Source organism: Mirounga angustirostris, unplaced genomic scaffold (assembly GCF_029215605.1).
Source record: "Mirounga angustirostris isolate CCGP_5_RB_7025 unplaced genomic scaffold, mMirAng1.0.hap1 SCAF_11, whole genome shotgun sequence".
NCBI lineage: Eukaryota > Metazoa > Chordata > Mammalia > Carnivora > Phocidae > Mirounga > Mirounga angustirostris.
Genome location: NW_026991719.1, coordinates 78,217,513 through 78,243,011, shown reverse-complemented (window position 1 = coordinate 78,243,011; position 25,499 = coordinate 78,217,513). Strand labels below are relative to the sequence as shown.

The 25,499-nt window shown below is 37.3% G+C and overlaps 1 pseudogene; it reads left to right on the top strand.

Annotated features, from left to right (window-relative positions):
- The window catches only part of LOC123843093 (elongation factor 1-alpha 1-like), a 153,640-nt pseudogene that overhangs the window by 13,934 nt on the left and 114,207 nt on the right, over positions 1-25,499 (top strand).

Sequence of the window (25,499 nt, the reverse complement as noted above, 5' to 3'; positions counted from 1 at the left end):
CAAACATTCTCCTACCAGCTCATCACAGTAAGTGCCTGACAGTCAGATGACCAATAATTTTGCCTTCAAAGGTTTGGTTATTATAATATATTTGATCCATTCACCTCTTTCACAGAACATGAATACAACACTGGCCTTCCTTATATGCCCAAGCAGTTACTATCCCCTAACAAAGGTAATCATTATCTAGATTTCTAATGTCATAAAATAGTTTTGTCACACTGGTTTTCAATTGTATAAAAATGTAATCTTGTAGTAATTACCCCCATCTCTAGCACTTTCAGCCAATGTTGTTTCTGATATTCATCCTTAATGTTAAATGTAATAGTGATTTTGTTTTCATTTTTATTGCTGTGTAGTAATACTAATATGAACACATTTATCCATGCTACCATTTATAAATATTTGGGTTATTTTTAACTTGGGGCTATTTTGTACAATGCTACTATGGACATTCTTCTATATTATACTGGTGGATATATGCACTCATTTCTCTTGGACAAGTACTTAGGAGTAAAAAGTCTTGGGTTACATAATCAGAATACATAATCAAAATATTGCAATTTTTTTCCAGAGTGTTTGTACCTATTTACACTTCAATTAACAGTGTATGAAAGTTTGAATTATTCTATATGCGTTCTAGAATGTAGTATTATTGTCAGGATTTTAAAAGTATTTGTTCTAGCGAATGTGTAGCAGTACCTCATTGTGCTTTTAACTTGTATTGTTTTGATGACTTTCTTTTATATGTGTATTGGCCATATGGATCTATATGGATATAGATCCATATCTATCTATCTATCATCTATCTATCTAGATCGATCTATCTATCTGGATATGGAGATGATAGATAGATGATAGATAGATAGATAGATAGATAGATAGATAATAGATAGATAGATTAAGAGCCTATTCAAGTTTCCCCCCGCCTTTTTTTTCCCTCTTGGGTCATCTTTTATTTTGCTTATTTTTTCTGGATGCATTTCCTTTGTTATACATAATAATTGCAAATATATTTTCTTACTCTATGGTTTTCCTTTTTACTCTTTTTTTTATGTCTTCTGATGAAAATAGATTTCTGATTTTAATGTAGCTCAATTTATTACTTATTATTTTTATGGCTATTACTCCTTGTGTCCTGTTTAGGAGATCTTTGTGAATTCCAAAAATTTCTCCCTTAAGCTATATATTTTACCTTTTATATTTAGGTAATGATACATCTGCAATTGTTTTTTGTTTATACCTAGGAATGAATCTAACGAAAGAGGCAAAGAATCTGTACTCAGAAAACTATAAAATACTCATGAAAGAAATTGAGGAAGACAGAAAGAAATGGAAAAACGTTCCAAGCTCATGGATTGGAAGAACAAATATTGTGAAGATGTCAATACTACCTAGAGCAATCTACACATTTAATACAATCTTTATCAAAATACCATCAACTTTTTTCAAAGAATTTTTTTTTTGTTTTTGACTTTTTTTAAGAGTAGGAGAAAGAAATAAAGATTTAATTTGGATATCCAATTAATCCAACACTATTTATTGAAAGTGTTATTCTTTCTCTTATTGAATTTTAGTGGAGACTTGATCATGTAACTCTATTTCTAAACTCTCTTGTTTCTTTGGTCTATTAGTCTATTCTGGAACAATAAACAGTATCTAATAATACTATAATACTCATCACCCAGTTATCCCATTCCCTGAAACCCCCTCCCTTCTGTAACCCTCAGTTTGCTTCCCAGAGTCCAAAGTCTCCCATGGTTTTTCTCCCTCTCTGCTTTCTTCCCATTCCCCTTTCTCTACATCCTCATCAACACATGAGGTTTCCTGTCCTGTTAATTTTTGCCATTCTAACTGGTGTAAGGTGGTATCTTATTCTGCTTTTGATTTGTATTTCCCTGATGGCTAGTGATGTTGAACATTTTTTCGTGTGTCCATAAGCCATTTGTATGTCTTCTTTGGAGAAGTGTCTGTTCATATCTTCTGCCCATTTCTTGACTGGATTTTTTTGTTTTTTGGGTGTTGAGTTTGAGAAGTAATTTATAGATCTTGGATACCAGCCCTTTATCCATAATGTCATTTGCAAATATCTTCTCCCATTCCGTGGATTGCCTCTTAGTTTTGTTGACTATTTCCTTTACTGTGCAAAACCCTTTTATCTTGATGGAGTCCCAAAAGTTCATTTTTGCTTTTGTTTCCTTTGCCTTTAGAGACATGTTTTGAAAGAAGTCACTGTGGCCAATGTTGAAGAGGTTACTGCCTATATTCTCCTCTAGGATTTTGATGGATTCCTGTCCCACATTGAGGTCTTTCATCCATTTTGAGTTTACATTTGTGTATGGTGTAAGAGATGATCCAGTTTCATTCTTCTGCATGTGGCTGTCCAATTTTCCCAGCAACATTTATTGAAGAGACTGTATTTTTTTCCATTGGATATTCTTTCCTGATTTGTTGAAGATTAGTTGACCAGAGTTGAAGGTCCATTTCTGTGGTCTCTATTCTGTTCCATTGATTTATATGTCTGTTTTTGTGCCCATACCATGCTATCTTGATGATCATAGATTGGTAACATAGCTTGAAGTCAGGCACTGTGATGCCCCTAAGTTTCGTTTTCTTCTTCAACATTCCCCTGGAGATTCGGGGTCTTTTCTGGTTCCATAGAAATTTTAGGATTGTATATTCCAGCTCTGAGAAAAATTCTGATGTTATATTGATAGGGATTGCATTAAAGTGTAGATTACTCTGGGCAGCATAGACATTTTCACAATGCTTACTCTTCCAATCCATGAGCATGGAATTTTTTTTTTTTAATCTCTTTTTGTCTTCCTTGATCTCTTTCATAAGTGTTCTGTAGTTTCTAGAGAACAGATCCTTTACCTCTTTGGTTAGGTTTATTCCTAGGTATCATATCTTTTTGATGTTACTGTAAATGGGACAGATTCCTTAATTTCTCTCTCTTCAGTCATATTGTTAGTGTATAGAAATGCAACTGATTTCTGTGCATTGATTTTGTATCCTGCCACATAGCTGAATTGCTGTATGAGTTCTAGTAATTTGGGGGTGGAGTCTTTGGGGTTTCCCAAATAAAATATCATGTCATCTGTGAAGAGACAGAGTTTGACTTCTTCTTTGCCAAAGTGAATGGCTTTTATTTCTTTTTGTTGTCTGATTACTGAGGCTAGGATTTCTAGTATTATGTTGAATAATAGTGGTGAGAGTGGGCATCCCTGTTGTGTTCCTGACTTAGGGAAAAGCTCTCAGTTTTTCTGAATTGAGAATGATATTCATGTGGGCTTTTCATAGATTGTTTTTATGATATTGAGTTATGTTCCCTCTATCCCTATATTCTGAAGAGTTTTAATCAGGAAAGAATGCTGTATTTTGTCAAATGCTTGTTCTGCATCAATTGAGAGGATCCTATGGTTCTTGTCTCTTCTTCTGTTAATGTGATCTAGCAAATTGATTGATTTGTGAATGTTGAACCACCCTTGCATCCCAGGAATAAATCCCACCTGGTCGTGGTGAATAATCCTTTTAATGTACTGTTGGATCCTACTGGCTAAGATCTTGTTGAGTATTTTGGCATTCATGTTCATCAGGGATATTGGTCTGTAATTCTCCTTTTTGATGGGATCTTTGTCTGGTTTTGGGATCAGGGTAATGCTGGCCTCATAGAATGAGAGTTTGGAAGTTTCCCTTTCATTTCTATTTTTTGGAATAGCTTCAGTAGAAGAGGTACAATTTCTTCTTTAAATGTTTGGTAGAATTTCCCTGGAAAGCCATCTGACCCTCGACTCTTGTTTTGGGGGAGATTTCTGATTATTGTTTCAATTTCCTCACCAGTTATTGGTCTGTTCAGATTGTCTATTTCTTCCTGTTTCAGTCTTGGTAGTTTATAAGTTTCCAGGAATGCATCCATTTCTTCCAGATTGCCTAATTTGTTGGCATATAGTTGCTCTTAATATGTTCTTAAATTTCTCTGTTTTTCCTTGGTGTTGGTCGTGATCTCTCTCCTTTCATTCATGATTTTATTAATTTGAGTCTTTTTTCTTTTGCATAAGTCTAGCCAGAGGTTTATCAATCTTATTAATTCTTTCAAAGAATTCGAGTTTCGTTGATCTGTTCTACTGTTCTTCTAGTTTCTATTTCATTGATTTCTGGTCTAATCTTTATTATTTCTCTTCTGTTTGGTTTAGGTTTTATTTGTTTTGTTTGTTTGTTTGTTTGTTTGTTTTTCTCCAGATCCTTTAGGTGTAAGGTTATCTTGTGAGTTTGGGATTTTTCTAATTTTTTGAGAGAGGCTTGGATGGCTATATACTTCCATTTAAGGACTGCCTTTGCAGTATCCCATAGGTTCTGAACTGATGTGTTTTCATTTTCATTGGTTTGCATGAAATGTTTAAGTTCCTCTTTAATCTCCTGGTTAACCCATTCATTCTTTAGCAGAATGCTTTTTAACCACCAAGTGTTTGTGTCCCTTCTAATTTTTTCCTTGTGGTTGAGTTCCAGTTTCAAAGCACTGTGGTTTGAAAATATGCAGGGAATAATCTCTGTCTTTTGGTATTGGTTGAGACCTGATTTGTGACCCAGTATGGGATCTATTCTGGAGAAAGTTCCATGTGCACTCAAGAAGAATGAGTATTCTGTTGTATTAGAATGGAATGTTCTGTACATATCTACGAACTCCATCTGGTCCAATGTGTCCTTCAAAGCTGTTGTTTCTTTCTTTATCTTCTGCTTAGATGATCTGTCTATTGCTGTGAGTGGAATGTTGAAGTCTCTTACTATTAATGTATTATTAATAATATGATTCTTTATTTTGGTTATTAGTTGGTTTATGTAGTTGGTTGCTCCCATGTTGGGGGCATAGATATTTACAGTTGTTAGATTTTCTTGTTGGATAGACCCTTTAAGTATGATATAGTGTCCCTCTACATCTCTTACTATGTTTGGTGGTTTAAAATCTAATTTGTCTGATATGAGAATTGTTACTCCAGCTTTCTTTTGATGTCCATTGACATGGTAAATCGTTCTGTATCCCTTCACTTTCAATCTGCAGGTGTCTTTAGGTTAAAAATGAGTGATCTGTAGACAGCATATGGATGGGTCCTGCTTTTTTTATCCAATCTGAAACCCTGTGTCTCTTGATGGGAGTATTCAGCCCATTCATGTTATGAGTAACTATTGAAAGATATGAATTTAGTGCCATCATATTGCCCTGTAAAGTCCCTTTTTTTTTATAAATTGTCTCTGTTAATTTCAGGTCTCTATTACTCTTCTGGTCTTTCTTCTTTCATAGAATCCCTTTTAATATTTCTTGCATGGCTGGCTTGGTGGTCACATATTCTTTCAGTTTCTGTTGGTCCTGAAAGCTCTTTATCTCTCCATCCATTCTGAATGACAGCCTTTCTGGATAAAGTATTCTTGGCAGCATGTTCTTCTCATTTAGTACCCTGAATATGTCCTGCCAGCCTTTTGTGACTTACCAGGTCTCTGTGGATAAGTTTGATGTCATTCTGATGTTTCTCCTTCCCTAAGTAAGAAATGTCTTCCCCCTTGCTGCTCTCAGGATAGCTTCCTTGACTCTAATATTTGTAAGCTTCACTGTTATATGTCAGGGTGTTGATCTATTTTTATTGATTTGGGGAAGTGTCCTCTCTGCCTCTTGGACATGAATGCTTGTTTCCTTCTCCATATTAGGGAAATTCTCAGGTATGATTTGCTCAAATATACCTTCTAGTCCTCTCTCTCTCTCCACCCCTTAAGGGATCCCAATAATTCTGACATTGGAATGTTTCATGGTGTCATTGATCTCTCTAAGTCTATTCTCATGGGCTACTAGCTGCTTATCCCTATCTTCCTCAGCTTCCTTCCTTTTTATCAGCTTATCTTCTAGATCACTAATTTGTTCTTTTGCCTCATTTACCCTGACTGTTAGAATATCCAGTTTAGACTACATCTTGTTCATAGCATTTTTAAGTTCGGCCTGATTAAATCTCATTTCTGCCGTTACAGGTTCTATATTGTCACTAATGTTTTTTTCAAGCCTAGCTATTGACTTCATGATTGCTACCCTGAAGTCTATCTCTGACATCTTGCTTCTATCCATATCCATTAGATCTGTGGCAGAGGACGTTGTCTCTGTCTCTTTTTTTGTTGGGAGTTTCTCCTCCTACTTTTTCTGCTGAGGGATGATTGAAGGAATGGACAGAGTCCAAAATATCAACCATGACCCAAGCAAAATGCACCTTAGAAAAAATCTGAAGTGGCCAAAAGCTACCACAGATATGCCACCAAAGCCAAAATGATCCAAAACAATAAAAAAAGAAAGAAAAAGAGAAAAGAAAAAAAGAAAAAATAGAGGGAAGGTAGGGAGAGAGATTATAAACTTTTAGGGTGGACAAAGCAGGGTGATCTGCTTGTTCTTGCTTCTTTTTGGTCTGTGTCTTAGAAGACACTATATCCCAAAATTGCAAAGAAACTATAACTCATATATATATATATATATATAGATAGATAGATAGATAGATAGATAAAATTGAATAGAGTGAAAACAGGCTAGTATAGGGCAAAAATCTATAAAACATATATGTGAAAAAATAAAAGTTAAAAAGCAACTTAAAAACATAGGTTGGGAGATAAGAATCTATTTAGAATAGGAACAAGGTTAAAAAAAAAAGAATGAAAAAGAAATAAGAAAAGAAACTAAAAAAGAAATGTAAAATTTTAACCAGAAGTATAAGCAAGTAGTGAGGGAACACCTAGAGCTCCCTATATTATTTTCCCCTGGTGGTGGAGTTTTACAGTCCTGTGGGAAATAAGCTTATCATTCACCTGTTCTTCTGGTCTGTTTTCTTGTGGAAGGGCCTGCTGCTCAGCTTCTCAAGTGTTTTGCCTGGGTGGAGCTGTCCCACCTCTTGTCAGGGGGATGGGCTTAATGTGAGCTGGTTGTCTGTGTGGCTTTTGTTCCTTAGCATCTTTCTACTTCTCTTTAGAGTGTCAGAGCAAATATGGCTGTACAGGAATCTTTGGCCCAGGGATGAAATGTCGTGGTCCACCCCTTAACCAATCCTGCAGCTCAATCCCTCTCCACCTCTGTGCATACCAAACTCCACAGACTCGCTCAATTCGTGCTGCCACACCTCTCCAGTGGGAGTCAGGGGCACCTGCAAATGTCTCTGTGCCTTGTGACTCTGCAACTGCCAGCAGCTGTGGACTCACACGTGCACCCTCGTCCACACCTCCCAGGTCACGCTGGGTGCTGCCCTGCATCCCTCTCTGGGCTTGCTGACCATAACCAGTCTCCCTGCTCCACTGCTTGGGCACTCTATTGGTTTGGGCTCCCCCATTCTTTCTGAGTCTCCTGGGATCCTGTGACCACAACGATCCACCCAGAATTCTGCCTTATTTGTGCCCTGTGCTCTTTTTGGAAGAGGGTGCCTCTCACTAGAGCAGATGTCCAAGGGTCCCAATTTTTTTGCTCCAGTGTTATATCACTTTCCAGCGTCCTGCTTATGGAGGCCCCTTCCCCCCACTCTGCTTATTTTTGGATATTTCCCTCAAAGATTCAAGATTCTGCACCTCCTACCTTGCAAAAAGTAGTCATTTTTCTGCTTTTGGAGATCTAGATAAATCTTCTTACATCTCAGGTTGAATTTGTGTGTGTTCAGAATGGCTTGATAGATATCCAGTTAAATTCAAGGGACCAGATGAAATGAGGTCCCCTACTCTGCTACCATCTTGCCCCCCTTCAGTTCTTTATGAATTTTATAATAAGCTTGCCAAATTACACACACACACACACACGCACACATAAACTGGCTAATAAATTTATTGGGATTACACTAAATTTACAAATAAATTTGGGTAGAACTGATATAATTACAATATAAAGTCTAATTCATTAGCTGAGTTAATCCCTTCAGTTATTTCATTTTCTTTAATTACTCATAGCAGTGCTTTGCATTTTTCTGTTTATTTATTTTAATTTTTAAAGATTTTATTTATTAATTTATTTATTTGAGAGAAAGAGAGTGAAAACTGGGGAAGGGGCAGAGGGAGAGGGAGAGAGAGAGAGAATCTCAATCAGACTCCATTCTGAGCAAAGAGCCTGTCACGGGTCTGGATCTCATGATACTGAGATCATGACCTGAGCTGAAACTGAGAGTTAGAGGCTTAACCGACTGAACCACCTAGGCACCCCAGCAGTTTTTTGTTCAGTTGCTGCTGTTTTGAAGGTGGTGAGTCTTCTTTAGTAGATATTTTTAAGATATTCTCTTTGACAATGATTTTCTTCAGTTTCACTATAATGTGTGTGTTTGGCTTTCTTTTTATTATTCTACTTGGGGTTTATCACAATTTTTGAATTGTGGCTTAACATCTTCCACTCATTTAGGAAAATTCAAAGCTACTCTCTTGCTATGTATTTTGTTGAAGATGTTAATAATCACAGTAATTTTAAAGTCACAGTTTGACTACTGAATAACTGGACCCCCAGCAGGTCTTTTTCTGTGTTTCATATTCTTCTCTTGAAATTGATTTGTCTTATGTTGGTTAATGCCAGACATTGTCTATGAAAAATTATGGAAGCTCTACATGATTATCTTCCTCCAGAGAAGATTTATTCTATCTCCTAACCAGAATGCAAAGAAGGAGATCACCTGAATCCACTCCTGAATTAAAATAGCCCAAGCCTACTTTGCAGTCTCTATAAATTCCTCCTTTTGTTTTGCCTACATTCCTAGAGTTTAATCCATCATGGATTCTAAGAGTGTTTAGGGTCTTTCAGTGATGTTACCTAATGAGGAATTCTTAACTCCATTTTTTTTTTTTTTTGCCCCCAGGACATAAATCTGTGGAAAACTCCAGTTTGTTTTTTAACTGTTATCTGCTTGGTTTTTTACCATCTTGCCCTGTGCAACTTAGTGAGAAAATGTCCTGAAGAAGAAATTGGTGCTAAGGTTTAGCTTATGTATTTATGCCTTTTCTTTCTCTCTCTTTGGGATCTTAGCCTCTCATGTTATGATTATTTGATTACCAGAAATCCAATATCTGTCCCCCTATTCTGTCAGACTGACTAAAGGTATCCTAGTTTCTCTGCCTCTTTCTTAGCATTGAGAATCAACAAATGGACCCAAAATGAAAAGCTGCAGATGAGGTAAGCATTTGGCTTACCTCAGTGATCTCCCTTTCTTTCTAAAATATGGACCTTTAAATCCTAGTTGTCTTTAAAATTATCCTGTGACCTTCAAATTAAATCCTGAATTTTACCCAGGCTTTTTGTTTGTTCTTGACGGGAGTATTGGTCTGCTGCAAGTTACTCTATCAAAGCTAGTAATACATATATTTTTTTTTAAATTACTTCTAGTATGGGAGTCTATCATAAGGTGAAATTTCCACAAATTTTTTTTATAGATTACTTACAATATTTGTCATGTACTAAGTCACAGAGAAGAACTCAATAAAATACAAAAGCAGAAAACATAACACTTTACTTTTTTCCACCTCAGTGTGCTTAACTAGAAATATATCAAAAAATTAGCCAAAAAACACAAGAAGTCTTTTTTGCAAAAGGTTTGCTGCCAGAACACAGGTGTCCTCAAGGGTGCCTGGGTGGCTCAGTTGGTTAAGTGACTGCCTTCGGCTCAGGTCATGATCCTGGAGTCCCTGGATCGAGTCCCGTATTGGGCTCCCTGCTTAGCAAGGAGCGTGCCTCTCCCTCTGACCCCCCCCCCCTCATGTGTTCTCTCTCTCTCATTCTCTCTGTCTCAAATAAATAAATAAAATCTTAAAAAAAAAAAAGCACCACTCAACCTAAACCAAAATGGGAAAGGAAAAGACACATCAACATCATCGTCATTGACACATAGGTTTAGGCAATTCTACCACTACTGGTCATCTGATCTACAAATGTGGAAGGATTGGAAAAGAACTATCAAAAAATTTGAGAACGAGACTGCTGAGATGGGGAAAGGACTCCTTCAAGTATGCCTGGGTCTTGGATAAACTGAAAGTTGAACATGAACATGGTATCACCATTGATATCTCCCTATGGAAATTTGAGACCAGCAAGTATTATATGATCATTATTGATGCTCCAGGACACAGAGACTTTATTAAAAACATGATTACAGGCACATCTCAGGCTGACTGTGCTGTCCTGATTGTTGCTGCTGGTGTTGGTGAATTTGAAGCAGGTATCTCCACGACTGGGCAGACCCATGAGAATGCCGTTCTGACTTACACACTGGGTGTAAAACAACTAATTGTTGGTGTTAACAAAATAGATTCCACTGAGCCATGCTACAGTCAGAAGAGATATGAGAAAATCATTAAGGAAATCAGCACCTACATTAATAAGATTAGCTATAACCCCAACACAGTAACATCTGTGCCAATTTCTGGTTGGAATGGTAACAACATGCTGGAGCCAAGTGCTAACATGCCTTGGTTGAAGGGATGGAAAGTCAGCTGTAAAGATGGGAATGCCAGTGGAACCACATAGCTTGAAGCTCTGGATTGCATTCTGCCACCAACGCGTCCAACAGACAAGCCCTTGCATCTGCCTCTCCAGGACATCTACAAAATTGGAGGTATTGGTACCATCCTTGTGGGCTGAGTAGAGACTAGTTTTCTTAAACCTGGCGTGGTGGTCACCTTTGCTCCAGCCAATGTTACAATTGAAGTCAAGTCTGTTGAAATGCACCATGAAGTTTTGAGTGAGGTTCTTCCTGGGGACAATGTGGGCTTCAATGTCAAGAATGTGTCCATCAAAGATGTTCATAGTGGCAATGTGGCTGGTGACAGCAAAAATGACCCACCAATGGAAGCAGCTGGCTTCATGGCTCAGGTGATTATCCTAAACCATCCAGGCCAAATCAGTGCTGGATATGCCCCTGTGCTGGATTGTCACACAGCTCACATTGCTTGCAAGTTTGCTGAGCTGAAGGAGAAGATAGATCATGGTTCTGGGAAAAAGCTGGAAGATGGTCCCAGGTTCTTGAAATCTGGTGATGTTGCCATCGTTGCTATGGTTCCTGGCAAGCCTACGTGTGTTGAGAACCTCTCTGACTATCCTCCTCTGGGCCATTTTGCTGTTCATGACTTGAGAAAGATGGTTGCTGTGGATGTCATCAAAGCAGTGGACAAGAAGGCAGCTGGAGAGGGAGGAGGAGCAAGACGGCAGAGGAGTAGGAGACCTAAATTTCATCTGGTCCCAGGAATTCAGCTAGATAGGTATCCAACCATTCTGAACACCTACAAACTCAACAGGAGATCGAAGAAAAGAATAGCAGCAACACTCTGAATAGAAAAGCAACTACTTTCTGAAAGGTAGGATGTGTGGAGAAGTGAATCTGAAGCTATATTTAGGAATATAGACCACAGGAGGAGACAGCCTCCTCAGCCAGCTACCAGCAAGTGATAGAGCAGCAGAGCACAAAATCAAAACTTTTAGAAGTCTGCTCTGCTGAGGGACATCGCTCTAGTGGCTAAGCAGGGGGTGAAACATTTGCTGGGACTGTAGGGTCTCAGGACCCTCAGGGTCACAGAAAGACCAGGGGTGCCTGAGTGCAGCAAAGCTCCCAGTATTGGAGTGGGGAAGCTGGCTGCAGAGATGGAACCGAGGACTGGGATCTCAGCTAAGGGTTGCCATAAACCATGATTCATGGCACAGTTGGACCACTACTCTTCAAGCAGGGACCCAACAAGCAGCAGAGCTGGGGAGACTCCCCTTCCTCCCCTGGGAGGAGTGGCACAGAAGTACACCACAGGAATCTGCTGGGTTTGGAGACTCCAAACTGGGTCATGTTCCAGAGATAGAAATGCTCAGTCACAGGCCGGATGAGCACAGAGTTCAGCCAGAGACCACAGATACAGGAGTGATTGCTTTTCTCTGGAGGTTCACTGAGGAGTGGGGCCCTGAGTTCTTGGTTCCTCCAGGGCAGAGACTAGGAGGCTGCCATTTTCTTTCTTGTCCTCCAAAGCTGTACAGAAAGCCTTCAGGAACAAAAGTTATTCTTCTCTGGGCAAAATGACAAAATGGAAAAACACCTCAAAAAAAGAAAAAGAACAAGTGGCAGTACGACTGCCAGGAACCTAATCCATACAGACATTAGTAAGATGTCCGAAATAGAGTTCAGAATAACGATTATAAACACACCAGCTAGGCTTGAAAAAAAATAGAAGACACTAGAGAATCCCTTTCTGGAGAAATAAAAGAACTAAAATCTAACCAAGTTGAAATCAAAAAGGCTATAAATGAGGTGCAATAAAAAATGGAGGCTCTAACTGCTAGGATAAATGAGGCAGAAGAGAGATTAGTGATATAGAAGACCAAATGATGGAGAATAAAGAAGCTGAGAAAAAGAGAGATAAACAAATACTGGATCATGAGGGCAGAATTCGAGAGATAAGTGATACCATAAGATGAAACAATATAGAATAATTAGGATCCCAGAAGAAAAAGAATGAGAGAGGGGCAGAAGGTATATTGGAACAAATTATATCAGACAACTTCCCTAATTTGGGGAAGGAAACAGGCATTAAAATACAGGAGGCACAGAGAAAACACCTCAAAATCAAGAAAAATAGGTCAACACCCTGACATCAAATAGTAAAACTTAACAAGACTAGGAGACAAAGAGAAAATCCTGAAAGCAGCTTGGGACAAGAGGCTGGTAGCCTACAATGGTAGAAATATTAGAATGGCAGCAGACCTATCCACAGAAACCTGGAAGGCCAGAAAGCACTGGCATGATACAGTCAGAGCATTAAATGAGAAAAATATGCAGCCAAGAATACTATATCCAGCTAGGCTGTCATTGAAAATAGGAGAGATAAAAAGCTTCCAGGACAAACAAAAACTAAAAGAAATTGCAAACACCAAACCAGCCCTACAAGAAATATTGAAAGGGGTCCTCTAAGCAAAGAGAGAGCCTAAAAGTAACATAGACCAGAAAGGAACACAGGCAATATACAGTAACAGTCACCTTACAGGCAATACAATGGCAGTAAATTCATATCTTTCAATAGTTACCCTGAATGTAAATGGGCTAAATGCCCCAATCAAAAGACACAGGTTATCATATTGGATAAAAAAACAAGACCCATTGATATGCTGCCTGAAAGAGACTCATTTTAGACCAAAAAACACCTGAGACTAAAAGTGAGGGGGTGGAAAACGATTTACCATGCTAATGGATATCAAAAGAAAGCTGGGGTGCCAATCCTTATATCAGATAAATTACATTTTAAACCAAAGACTATAATAAGAGATGAGGAAGGACACTATATCTTACTTAAAGGGTCTATCCACCAAGAAGATCTAACAATTTTAAATACCTATGCCCCTAACATGGGAGCAGCCAATTATATAAGAAAATCAATAACAAAATCAAAGAAACACATCAAAAACAATACAATAATAGTAGGAGACTTTAACAATCCCCTCATTGATGATCAACAAGGAAATAAAGGCTTTAAATGACATACTGGACCAAATGGACTTCACAGATACATTCAGAACATTCCATCCCAAAACAACAGAAAATACATTCTTCTCTAATGCACATGGAACATTCTCCAGAATAGATCACATCCTAGGTCAAAAATCAGCTCTCAACCAGGACCAAAAATTTGGGATCATTCCCTGCATATTTTTGGACCAAAATGCTTTGAAACTAGAACTCAATCACAAGAGAAAAGTTGGAAAGAATTCAAATACATGGAGGCTAAAGAACATCCTACTAAAGAATAAATGAGTCAACCAGGAAATTAAAGCAGAATTTAAAAAATTCATGGAAACAAGTGAAAATGAAAACACAACTGTTCAAAATCTTTGGGATGCAGCCAAGGCAGTCCTAAGAGGAAAATATATAGCAATACAAGCCTTTCTCAAGAAACAAGAAAAGTCTCAAATACACAACCTAACCCTATACTTAAAGGAGCTGGAGAAAGAACAGGAAATAAAGCCTAAACTCAGCAGGAGAAGAGAAATAATGAAGATCAGAGCAGAAATCAATGACATAGGACCCAAAAGAACAGTAGAACAGATCAACGAAACTAGGAGCTCTTTCTTTGAAAGAATTAATAAGATTTATAAACTCCTGGCCGGGCTTATCAAAAAGAAAAGAGAAACGACCCAAATAAATAAAACCATGAATGAAAGAGGAGAGATCACAACCAACAACAAAGAAATACAATTATAAGAACATATTATCAGCAATTATATGCCAGCAAATTAGATAATCTGGAAGAAATGGATGCATTCCTAGAGATGTATAAACTACCAACACTGAACCAGGAAGAAATAAAAAACCTGAACAGACCCATAACCCCTAAAGAAATTGAAGCAGTAATCAAAAATCTCCCAACAAACAAAAGCCCAGGGCCAGATGGCTTCCCAGGGGAATTCTACCAAACATTTCAAGAAGAATTAATACCTCTTCTTCTGAAACTGTGCCGAAAAATAGAAATGGAAGGAAAACTACCAAACTCATTTTATGAGGCCAAGCATTACCTTGATCCCAAAACCAGACAAAGACCCCATTAAAAAGGAGAATTGCTGACCAATATCCCTGATGAAAATGGATGCAAAAATTCCCCCCAAAATACTAGCCAATAGGATCCAACAGTACATTAAAAGGATTATTCACCATGACCAAGTGGGATTTATCCCTGGGCTGCAAGGTTGGTTCGACACCTGCAAATCAATCAGTGTGATACAATACATTAACAAAAGAAAGAACAAAAATCATATGATCCTCTCAATAGATGCAGAAAAAGCATTTGACATAGTACAGCATCCTTTCTTGATCAAAACTCTTCAGAGTATAGGGATAGAGGGTACATACCTCAATATCATAAAAGCCATTTATGAAAAACCTACAGCAAATATCATTCTCAATGGGGAAAAACTGAGAGCTTTCCCCCTAAAGTCAGGAATGCGGCAGGGATGTCCACTATCACTACTGCTATTCAACATACTACTAGAAGTCCTAGCCACAGCAATCAGACAACAAAAGGAAATAAAAGGTGTCTGAATCAGCAAAGAAGAAGTTAAACTCTCACTCTTTACAGATGATATGATACTTTATGTGGAAAACCCAAAAGACGCCACCCCAAAACTTCTAGGACTCATACAGGAATTCATTAAAGTGGCAGGATATAAAATTAATGCACAGAAATCAGTTGCATTTCTATACACCAACAACAAGACAGAAGAAAGAGAAACTAATGAGTCAATCCCATTTACAATTGCACCCAAAATCATAAGACACCTAGGAATAAATCTAACCAAAGAGGCAAAGTATCTGTACTCAGAAAACTATAGAATACTCTTGAAGAAATTGAGGAAGACACAAAGAAATGGAAAAACATTCCATGCTCTTGGATTGGAAGAACAAGTATTGTGAAAATGTCAGTGCTACCTAGAGCAACCTACATTCAATGTAATTCCTATAAAAATACCATCAACTTTTTTCAAAGAAATGGAACAAATAATCCTAAAGTTTGTATGGAACCAGAAAAGACCCTGAATAGCTCGAGGAATGTTGAAAAAGAAAAGCAAAGCTGGTGGCAACACAATTCCGGACTTCAAGCTCTAGTACAAGGCTATAATCATCAAAACAGTATGGTACTGGCACAAAAACAGACACAGATCAATGGAACAGAATAGAGAGCCCAGATATGGACCCTCAAGTCTATGGTCAATTAATCTTCAACAATGGAGGAAAAAATATGCAATGGAAAAAGACAGTCTTTACAATAAATGGTGCTAGGAAAATTGGACAGTCAAATGCAAAAGAATGAAACTGGACCATTTCCTTACACCACCCACAAAAAGACTCAAAATGGATGAAAGACCTAAATGTAAGACAGGAATCCATCAAAATCTTAGAAAGAACACAGGCAGCAACCTCTTTGACCTCAGCCACAGCAACTTCTTCCTAGAAACATCGCCAAAGGCAAGGGAAGCAAGGGCAAAAATGAACTATTGGGACTTCATCAAGATAAAAAGCTTTTGCAAAGCAAAGGAAACAGTCAACAAAACCCATAGACATCTGACTGAATGGTAGAAGATATTTGCAAATGACGTATCAGATAAAGAGCTAGTATCCAAAATCTATAAGGAACTTATCAAGCTCAACACCCAAAGGACAAATAATCCAATCAAGAAATGGGCAGAAGACATGAACAGTCATTTTTCCAAAGAAGACACACAAATGGCCAACAGACACATGAAAAAGTGCTTAACATCACTCGGCATCAGGGAAATCCAAATCAAAACCTCAATGAGATCCCACTCACACCAGTCAGAATGGCTAAAATTAACAAGTCAGGAAATGACAGATGTTGGTGAGGATGTTGGGAAAGATGAATCCTCCTACACTGTTGGTGGGAATGCAAGCTGGTGTAGTCTCTCTGGAAAACAGTATGATGTTTCCTCAAAAAGTTGAGAATAGAGCTACACCATGACCCAGCAATTGCACTACTGGGTATTTACCCCAAAGATACAAATATAGTGATCCGAAGGGGTATGTGCACCCCAGCATTTATAGCAGCAATGTCCACAATAGCCAAACTATGGAAAGAGCCAAGATGTCCATCGACAGATGAATGGATAAAGATGAGGTGGTATATATATATATATATATATATATATATATATATATATATATATATATATACAATGAAATATTATGCAGCCATCAAAAACCCCAAAATCTTGCCATTTGCAATGATTTAGATGGAACTAGATGGTATTATGCTAAGCGAAATAAGTCAATCAGAGCGAGACAAGTATCATATGATCTCACTGATATGAGGAATTCTTAGTCTCAGGAAACAGACTGAGGGTTGCTCATGTGGTGGGTGGTGGGAGGGATGGCGTGGCTGGGTAATGGACATCAGGGAGGGTATGTGTTATGGTGAGCACTGTTAATTGTGTAAGACTGATGTATCACAGTCCTGTACCTCTGAAACAAAATACATTATATGTTTAAAAAAAAGAAAAAAGAAGATAGTAGGAAGAGAAAAATGAAGGGGGGGGAAATCAGAAGGGGAGACAAACCATGAGAGACAGTGGACTCTGAGAAACAAACTGAGGGTTTTAGAGGGGAGGGTAGTGGGAGGAAGGATTAGCCCATTGATGGGTATTAAGGAGGGCACTTATTGCATGGAGTACTGGGTGTTATATGCAAACAATGAATCATGGAACACTACATCAAAAACTAATGATGTAATGTATGGTGACTAACATAATAAAATTAATAAAAATAAATAAATAAATATAGATATATATAAAGAAGGCAGCTGGAGGTGTCAAAGTCACCACAAAGAAGGCTAAATGAATATTACCACCAATTCCTGCCACCCCAGTCTTAATCAGTGGTGGAAGAATGGTACCAGAACAGTTTGTGTCAATTGGCCATTTAAGTTTAATAGTAAAAGACTGTTTAATGATAACAATGCATCATCATAAAACCTTCAGAAGGAAAAGAAAATGTTTTTTGGACCATTTTTTGTGTGTGTGCACGCGTGTGTGTGTGTTTGGAAGGTTTAAGTTATTAGTTTTTAAAATCAATACTTTTTAATGGAAACAACTTGACCAAAAATCTGTCACAGAATTTTGATACCCATTAAAACAAAAGTTTAGAGGTACCGGTCTGTGATTCAACAGTCTTACCTCTGAAACAAATAATACATTATATGTTTAAAAAATAAAATGAAATAAAAGGAAGAATATAGCATGAGGGGAAGAATGAAGGGGGTGGAAATCGGAGGGAGAGATGAACCATGAGAGACTATGGACTCTGAGAAACAAACTGAGGGTTCTAGAGGAGAGGGGGTAGGGGGATGGGTTAGCCTGGTGATGGGTATTAAAGAGGGCACGTTCTGCATGTAGCACTGGGTGTTATATGCAAAGAATGAATCATGGAACACTACCTCAAAAACTAAGGATGTAATCTATGGTGATTAACATACCATAATAATAAAAAAAATGGTGTCTTAAAAAATATAAAAATTAAAACAAAAGTTTAAGGAGAAAAAATACAAGAGGTGACAAAAAATTAAAGAAAAGCAAACTATTCTAATTAATTTGCTTTAAGAAGAAATAAAATTGAAATATAGAAAATTTAGAAAGAAAAACCCATGAGATCATTTCATCTCAAAGTTTTAGTCTAGAAACAAAGCAGTTCTGAGAGGAATATATATATAGCCTTAATTGCATTTATGGAAAATAAGAAAATAGAAAATACATATATTTGTATTTTAAGGTTTTATTTTTTTTATTTGAGACAGAGAGAGAGAGCACAAGCAGATGGAGTGGCAGGCAGAGGGAGAAGCAGGCTCCTCGCTGAGCAAGGAGCCCAATGCAGGACTCGATCCCAGGTCCCTGGGATCATGACCTGAGCCGAAGGTAGACACTTAACTGACTGAGCCACCCAGGCACCCCTAGAAAATATATTAATTTCAAATTTATCTTAAGAGATATGAAAACAACAAAATATCCTGAAGTAAATAAATAATATATAAAAACAAAGTAATAAAAATTGAGAAAAATTAAAATACTTGATAAATGTATAAGCCAGTGCTTTAGAAAAAACAATAAAATGGAGAAATATTTGGTAATTTTATGAAGCAAATCTTTAAAAATTAAGGAAAATAAAATATCATATCTACGGATACAAAAGATGAACTGTTTTCAAGATATACAATAAAGCGTGTACCATTAATTTGTAAATTTTAATGAAATAGGCTATTTTCCAGAAAATTATAAATGAACAAAATTGACTTAGACCAGAGGATATTAATAGCAATATTAGTTAATATCAATAATCATAGAAAAGTTTAAAAGATACTCAAATATATACTCCCCAAATGACCCTAAGTGAAATTGTAAAAACTGGAATATACTAAACTTCATGAAAAAAGATAAGAAACTGGGAGCTGAGGAGGCTAAGCACATTGCTCAGGTAGAAACTCATGGGCCTTTCTTTTAGATTTTCTAGTGCACTGAAGCTAGAATAATAGCTATATCAAGTCAATAATGATAAAAAAAAAAAAAACCCTGCAAAATAAACGTAGAGTCCAACCTCACACATGAGCAAAGATGACAAAATCCTATATAAAATATTAACAAAATATTTTTTAAAAATCTTAACATATTACAACCAGGTAGGGACAATCCTAATATTGCAATGTTTGTTTAATTGTAGAAAAATATATAACTGATAGGTTAAAGAAAAAAATCATATGATTATCTAAACTAATGTTGAAAAAACAATGAAATGGAAAAAAATTTCTCTAACAGGAAAATAAAAAATTAAAACTCTTAGTAGCCTAGAAATAGAAGGATATGTTTTCAATTTAATAGTTACCTATCAAAAAAAAAGTGAAACCATCATACTTGGTAGTGAAACACTGAAGAGAAGCCAAGTAAAGTTGAGAACAACCCAAGGATGTCTGGTATCACAAGTATTATTCAACACTGATCAAGAATACCAGAAAATGTAATCATGCAGTACAAATAAGTAAAAGGTATACAAATTAGAAAGAAAAATGATCATGTGTTTTGGCTTATATGATTGTCTACCTGGAATATGTAATGAAAATAATTAAAATCTTTAGAACTAATAAGAAAGTTTACAAAAGACACTATAAACAAAACACACACAGTAGTAGTCTGAGAGATATCATCTGCAACATTTACAGAAGTAAAAGTTTAGGGCGCCTGGGTGGCTCAGTCGTTAAGCGTCTGCCTTCAGCTCAGGTCATGATCCCAGGGTCCTGGGATCGAGTCCCACATTGGGCTCCCTGCTCGAGGGGAAGCCTGCTTCTCCCTCTCCCACTCCCGCTGCTTGTGTTCCTGCTCTCGCTATCTCTGTCTCTGTCAAATAAATAAATAAAATCTTAAAAAAAAAAAGTAAAGGTTTAGAATTCACTTTAAACTTAGCATGTGCTTAGAACTTCACTTTGATATTAAAAAAAATCAAATACCTAATTAAAAATGTGAGTAAATGGGGCGCCTGGGTGGCTCAGATGGTTAAGCATCTGCCTTTGGCTCGGGTCATGATCCCAGGGTCCTGGGATCGAGTCCCACATCAGGCTCCCTGCTCCTTGGGAGCCTGCTTCTCCCTCTGCCTCTCTCTCTCTCTCTCAGTCTCTCATGAATAAATAAATAAAATTTAAAAAAAAATGTAAGTAAAGTATATACATATTGGTCTTTCAAAGAGTAGAAATTAGAACATTCAATAAATATTTTTTTGAAATTTATTCAATTTCACCAATTATCCAAATAAAAATTAAAAAAAAATACAATGCCACTTCCCCTTTGATAGACAAAAAAAAAAAAAAAAAAAAAACCTGAGATTGATAATACTTGACTAATAAGAGCTTTGAAGAATCAACATTCTCATAAATATTGGCAATAATGCAAAATAGTACTGTCCATCATTTACAGGGCAATTTTATAATATTTATCAAAATTGTAAATATGTATACATAGAAGAATGAAACCACCCTTTTTCCTCTTCCTAGACAAAGATTATGAAAGAATGAATAATGTCAAAGTCTTGAACAAGCAAGACTATAAAACTTCAATTTTAAAGTTATGGCCAAGATCTTCATAATGTTAAAAATAAAAACAAAACAGAGTTTAGAGAGTAAGACTGAAAAATTTAGAGTATCCCTGCATGAAAAAAAAAAAGGAAAAATTATGTTTTTCTTGTATCTGAGAAAGAGGTAGAAGGGAAGAGAAATATGGCTAACAAAAAAGATGGGGGCAGGAAAGGAAGAACTTAGCATCACAGAACAATGACCAAAGAACTTTTTTTAAAAATTTTATTATGTTATGTTAGTCACCATACGATACATCATTAGTTTTTGATGTGGTGATCCACAATCCATTGTTTTCATATAACACCCAGTGCTCCATGCAGTACATGCCCTCCTTAATACCCATCACCGGGCTAACCCATCCCCCCTCCCCCTGCCCTCTAAAACTCTGTTTGTTTCTCAGGTCCATAGTCTCTCATGGTTCATCTCTCCCTCTGATTTCCCCCCCTTCATTTTTCCCTTCCTTCTCCTAATGTCCTCCATGCTATTCCTTATGTTCCACAAATAAGTGAAACCATATGATAACTGTCTTTCTCTACTTGACTTATTTCACTTAGCATAATCTCCGCGAGTCCCATCCATGTTGATGTAAAAGGTGGGTATTCATCCTTTCTGATGGTAGAGTAATATTCCAGTGTATATATGGACAGCATCTTCTTTATCCATTCATCTGTTGAAGGGCATCTCAGCACTTTCCACAGTTTGGCTATTGCAGACATTGCTGCTATGAACATTGGGGTGCATATGGCCCTTCTTTTCACTACATCTGTGTCTTTGGGGTAGACACCCAGGAGTGCAATTGATGGGTCATAGGTTAGCTCTATTTTTAATTTTTTGAGGAACCTCCCCACTGCTTTCCAAAGTGGCTGTACCAACTTGCATTCCCACCAAGAGTGTAAGAGGGTTTCCCTTCCTCCACAACCTCTCCAACATTTGTTGTTTCTTTCCCTCTCCATTTTTGCCATTCTAACTGGTGTAAGGTGGTATCTCAGTGTGGTTTTGCTTTGAATTTCCCTGATGGCTAATGATGATGAACATTTTTTCATGTGTCTGGTAGCCATTTGTGTGTCTTCTTCAGAGAAGTGTCTTTTCATATCTTCTGCCCATTTTTTGACTTGATTATTTGTTTTTTTGGTGTTGAGTTTGAGAAGTTCTTTATAGGTCTTGTATACCAGCCCTTTATCTGTAGTGTCATTTGCAAATATCTTCTCCCATTCTGTGGGTTGCCTCTTTGTTTTGTTGACTGTTTCCTTTGCTGGGCAGAAGCTTTATATCTTGATGATGTCCCAAAAGTTCATTTTTGCTTTTGTTTCACTAGCTTTTGGAGATGTATCTTGAAAAAAGTTGCTGTGGCTGATGTCAAAGAGGTTATTGCCTATGTTCTACTCTAGGATTTTGATGGATTCCTGTCTCATATTGAGGTCTTTCATCCATTTTGAGTTTATCTTTGTGTATGGTGTCAGAGAATGGTCGAGTTTCATTCTTCTGCATGTGGATGTCCAATTTTCCCAGCACCATTTATTGAAGAGACTGTCTTTTTTCCATTGCATCTTTTTTCCTGCTTTGTTGAGGATTATTTGACCATAGAGTTGAGGGTCCATATCTGGGTTCTCTATTCTGTTCCATTGCACTATATATTTGTTTTTGTGCCAGTACCATGCTGTCTTGGTGATCAAGCTTTGTAATATACCTTTGTAATATAGCTTGAAATCGGGCCACTTGATGCTCCCAGCTTTGTTTTTCTTTTTCAACATTTCCTTGGCGATTCGGGGTCTTTTCTGATTCCATACAAATTTTAGGATTGTTTGTTCAAGCACTTTGAAAAATGTCATTGGAAGTTTGACTGGGATGGCATTGAAGGTATAGATTGCTCTGGGTAGCATAGACATTTTATTTATTTGAGAGAGAGAGAATGAGAGAGAACACATGAGAGGGGATAGGGTCAGAGGGCAAAGCAGACTCCCTGCCGAGCAGGGAGCCTGATGCGGGACTCGATCCAGGGACTCCAGGATCATGACCTGAGCCGAAGGCAGTCGCTTAACCAACTGAGCCACCCACGCGCCCAGCATAGACATTTTAACAATGTTTATTCTTCCAATCCATGAGTATGGAATATTTTTCCATCTTTTTGTGTCTTCTTCAATTTCTTTCATGAGTGTTCTGTAGTTCCTAGAGTATACATCCTTTACCTCTTTGGTTAGGTTTATTCCAAGGTATCTTATGTTTTTTTTTTTTTTTTTTTTTTTTTGCTATTGTAAATGGAATTGTTACTCTAATTTCTCTTTCTACAGTTGTGTTGTTAGTGTATAAGAAAGCAACAGATTTCTGTGCATTGATTTTGTATCCTGCCACATTACTGAATTGCTAATTCTAGTAATTTGGGGGTAGAGTTTTTTGGGTTTTCACATAAAGTATCATGTCATTTGCGAAAAGAGAGTGTTTGACTTCTTCTTTGCCAATTTGAATACCTTTTATTTTTTTGTTGTTGGTAGGACTTCTAGTACTATGTTGAACAATAGTGGTGAGAGTGGGCATCCTTGACGTGTTCCTGATCTTAAGGGAAAGGCTCTCAGCTTTTCCCCATTGAGGATGATATTGGCTGTGGGTTCTTCATAGATGGATTTTATGAACTTGAGGAATGTTCCCTCTTATCCCTATACTCTGAAGAGTTTTACTCAGGAAAGGATATTGTATTTTGTCAAATGCTTTTTCTGCATCAATTGAGAGGACCATATGGTTCTTCTCCCTATTCTTATTATAAATGTGTCCTATCACACTGATCGATTTGTGAATGTTGAACCACCCTTGCATACCAGGGATAAATCTCACTTGGTCATGGTGGCTGATCCTTTTAATGTATTGTTACATCCTATTAGCTAGGATTTTGGTGAGGATTTTGGAATCCATATTCATCATGGATATCGGTCTGAAATTCTCCTTTTTGATGGGGTCTTTGCCTGGTTTGGGGATTAAGGTAATGCTGGCCTCATAGAATGAGTTTGGAAGTTTTCCTTCTGTTTCTGTTTTTTGAAATCACTAAAGGAGAATAGGTATTATTTCTTCTTTGAATGTTTGGCAAAATCCCCCAGGGAATCCATCAGGCCCTGGACTCTTGTTCTTTGGGAGGTTTTTGATCACTGTTTCAATCTCGTAGCTGGTTATTGGCCTATTCAGGTTGTCAATTTCTTCCTGTTTCAGTCTTGGCAGCTTATAGGTTTCCAGGAAGGCCTCCATTTCATCCAGATTTCTCAGTTTCTTGGCATATAGTTGTTGATAATAATTTCTAATTATTGTTTCTATTTCCTTGGTGTTAGTCGTGATCTCTCCCCTTACATTCATAATTTTATTAATTTGGGTCCTTTCTCTTTTCTTTTGGATGAGTCTGGCCAATGGTTTATCAATCTTATTAATTCTTTCAAAGAACCAACTTCTAGTTTTGTTGATCTGATCTACAGTGTTTCTGGTTTCTAATTCATTGATCTCTGCTCTAATCTTAATTATTTCTCTTCTAATGCGTGGCTTAGGCATTGTTTGTTGCTTTTTTCTAGTTCTTTAAGGTGTAGAGTTAGTTGTTGAATTCGGGATTTTTCTATTTTTTTGAGTGAGGCTTGAATGGATCTGTATTTCCCCCTGAGGACAGCCTTTGCAGTAACCCATAGGTTTTGGACCAATGTGTTTTTGTTCTCATTGATTTACATGAATTGTTTAAGTCCTTCTTTGATTTCCTGGTTGACCCAATCATTCTTGAGCAGAGTGGTCTTTAGCTTCCAAGTGTTTGAATTTCTGCCCAATTTTTTCTTGTGATTAAGTTCCAGTTTTAAAGCATTGTGGTCTGAGAATATGCAGGGAATAATTTCAATCTTTTGGTATCGGTTGAGACCTGATTTGTGACCCAGTATGTGGTCTATTCTGGAGAAAGTTCCATGTGCGCTGAAGATGAATGAGTATTTTGTTGTTTTAGGGTGGAATGTTTTGTGTATATCTATGAAGTCCATCTGGTCCAGTGTATCATTCAAAGCTCTTATTTCTTTGTCAATTTTCTGCTTAGATGATCTGTCTATTGCTGAGAATGGAGTATTGAGGTCTCCTACAATTAACATATTGTTATCAATATGACTCTTTATTTTGGTTAACAGTTGGCTTATGTAGATGGCTGCTCCTATGTTGGGGGCATAGATACTTACAATTGTTAGATCTTCTTGTTGGATAGACCCTTTAAGAATGATATAGTGTCCCTTCTGTGTCTCTAACTACAGACTTCAGTTTAACATCTAATTTGTCTGATATAAGAATTGCTACCCAACTTTCTTTGAGGTCCGCTGGCATGGAAGATGGATCTCCCTCCCTTCACTTTCAGTCTGGATGTATCTTTAGGTTCAAAATGAGTCTCTTGTAGACAGCATATGGATGGGTCCTATCTTTTTATCCAAACTGCAACCCTGTGCCATTTTATGGGAGCACTTAGGCCATTCACGTTGAGAGTGATTATTGAAAGATATGAATTAATTGTCATCATGTTGCCTGTGAAGACCTTGTTTTTATAGACTGTCCCTGTAAATTTCTGTTGTAGATCACTCTTGGGGTCTTTCTCCTTTTATAGAACCCACCTTAATATTTCTTGTAGGGCTGGCTTAGTGGTCACATTTTCTTTCAGTTTCTGCCTGTCTTGGAAGCTCCGCATCTCTCCATCCATTCTAAATGACAGCCTTGCCTGATAAAGTATTCTTGGCTGCATGTTCTTCTCGTTTAGTACCCTGAATATGTCTTGCCAGGCCTTTCTGGCTTGCCAGGTCTCTGTGGATAGGTCTGACGTTATTCTGATGTTCCTCCCTCTATACGTAAGGTATCTCTTCCCCCATCTGCCCTTAAGATGGTTTCCT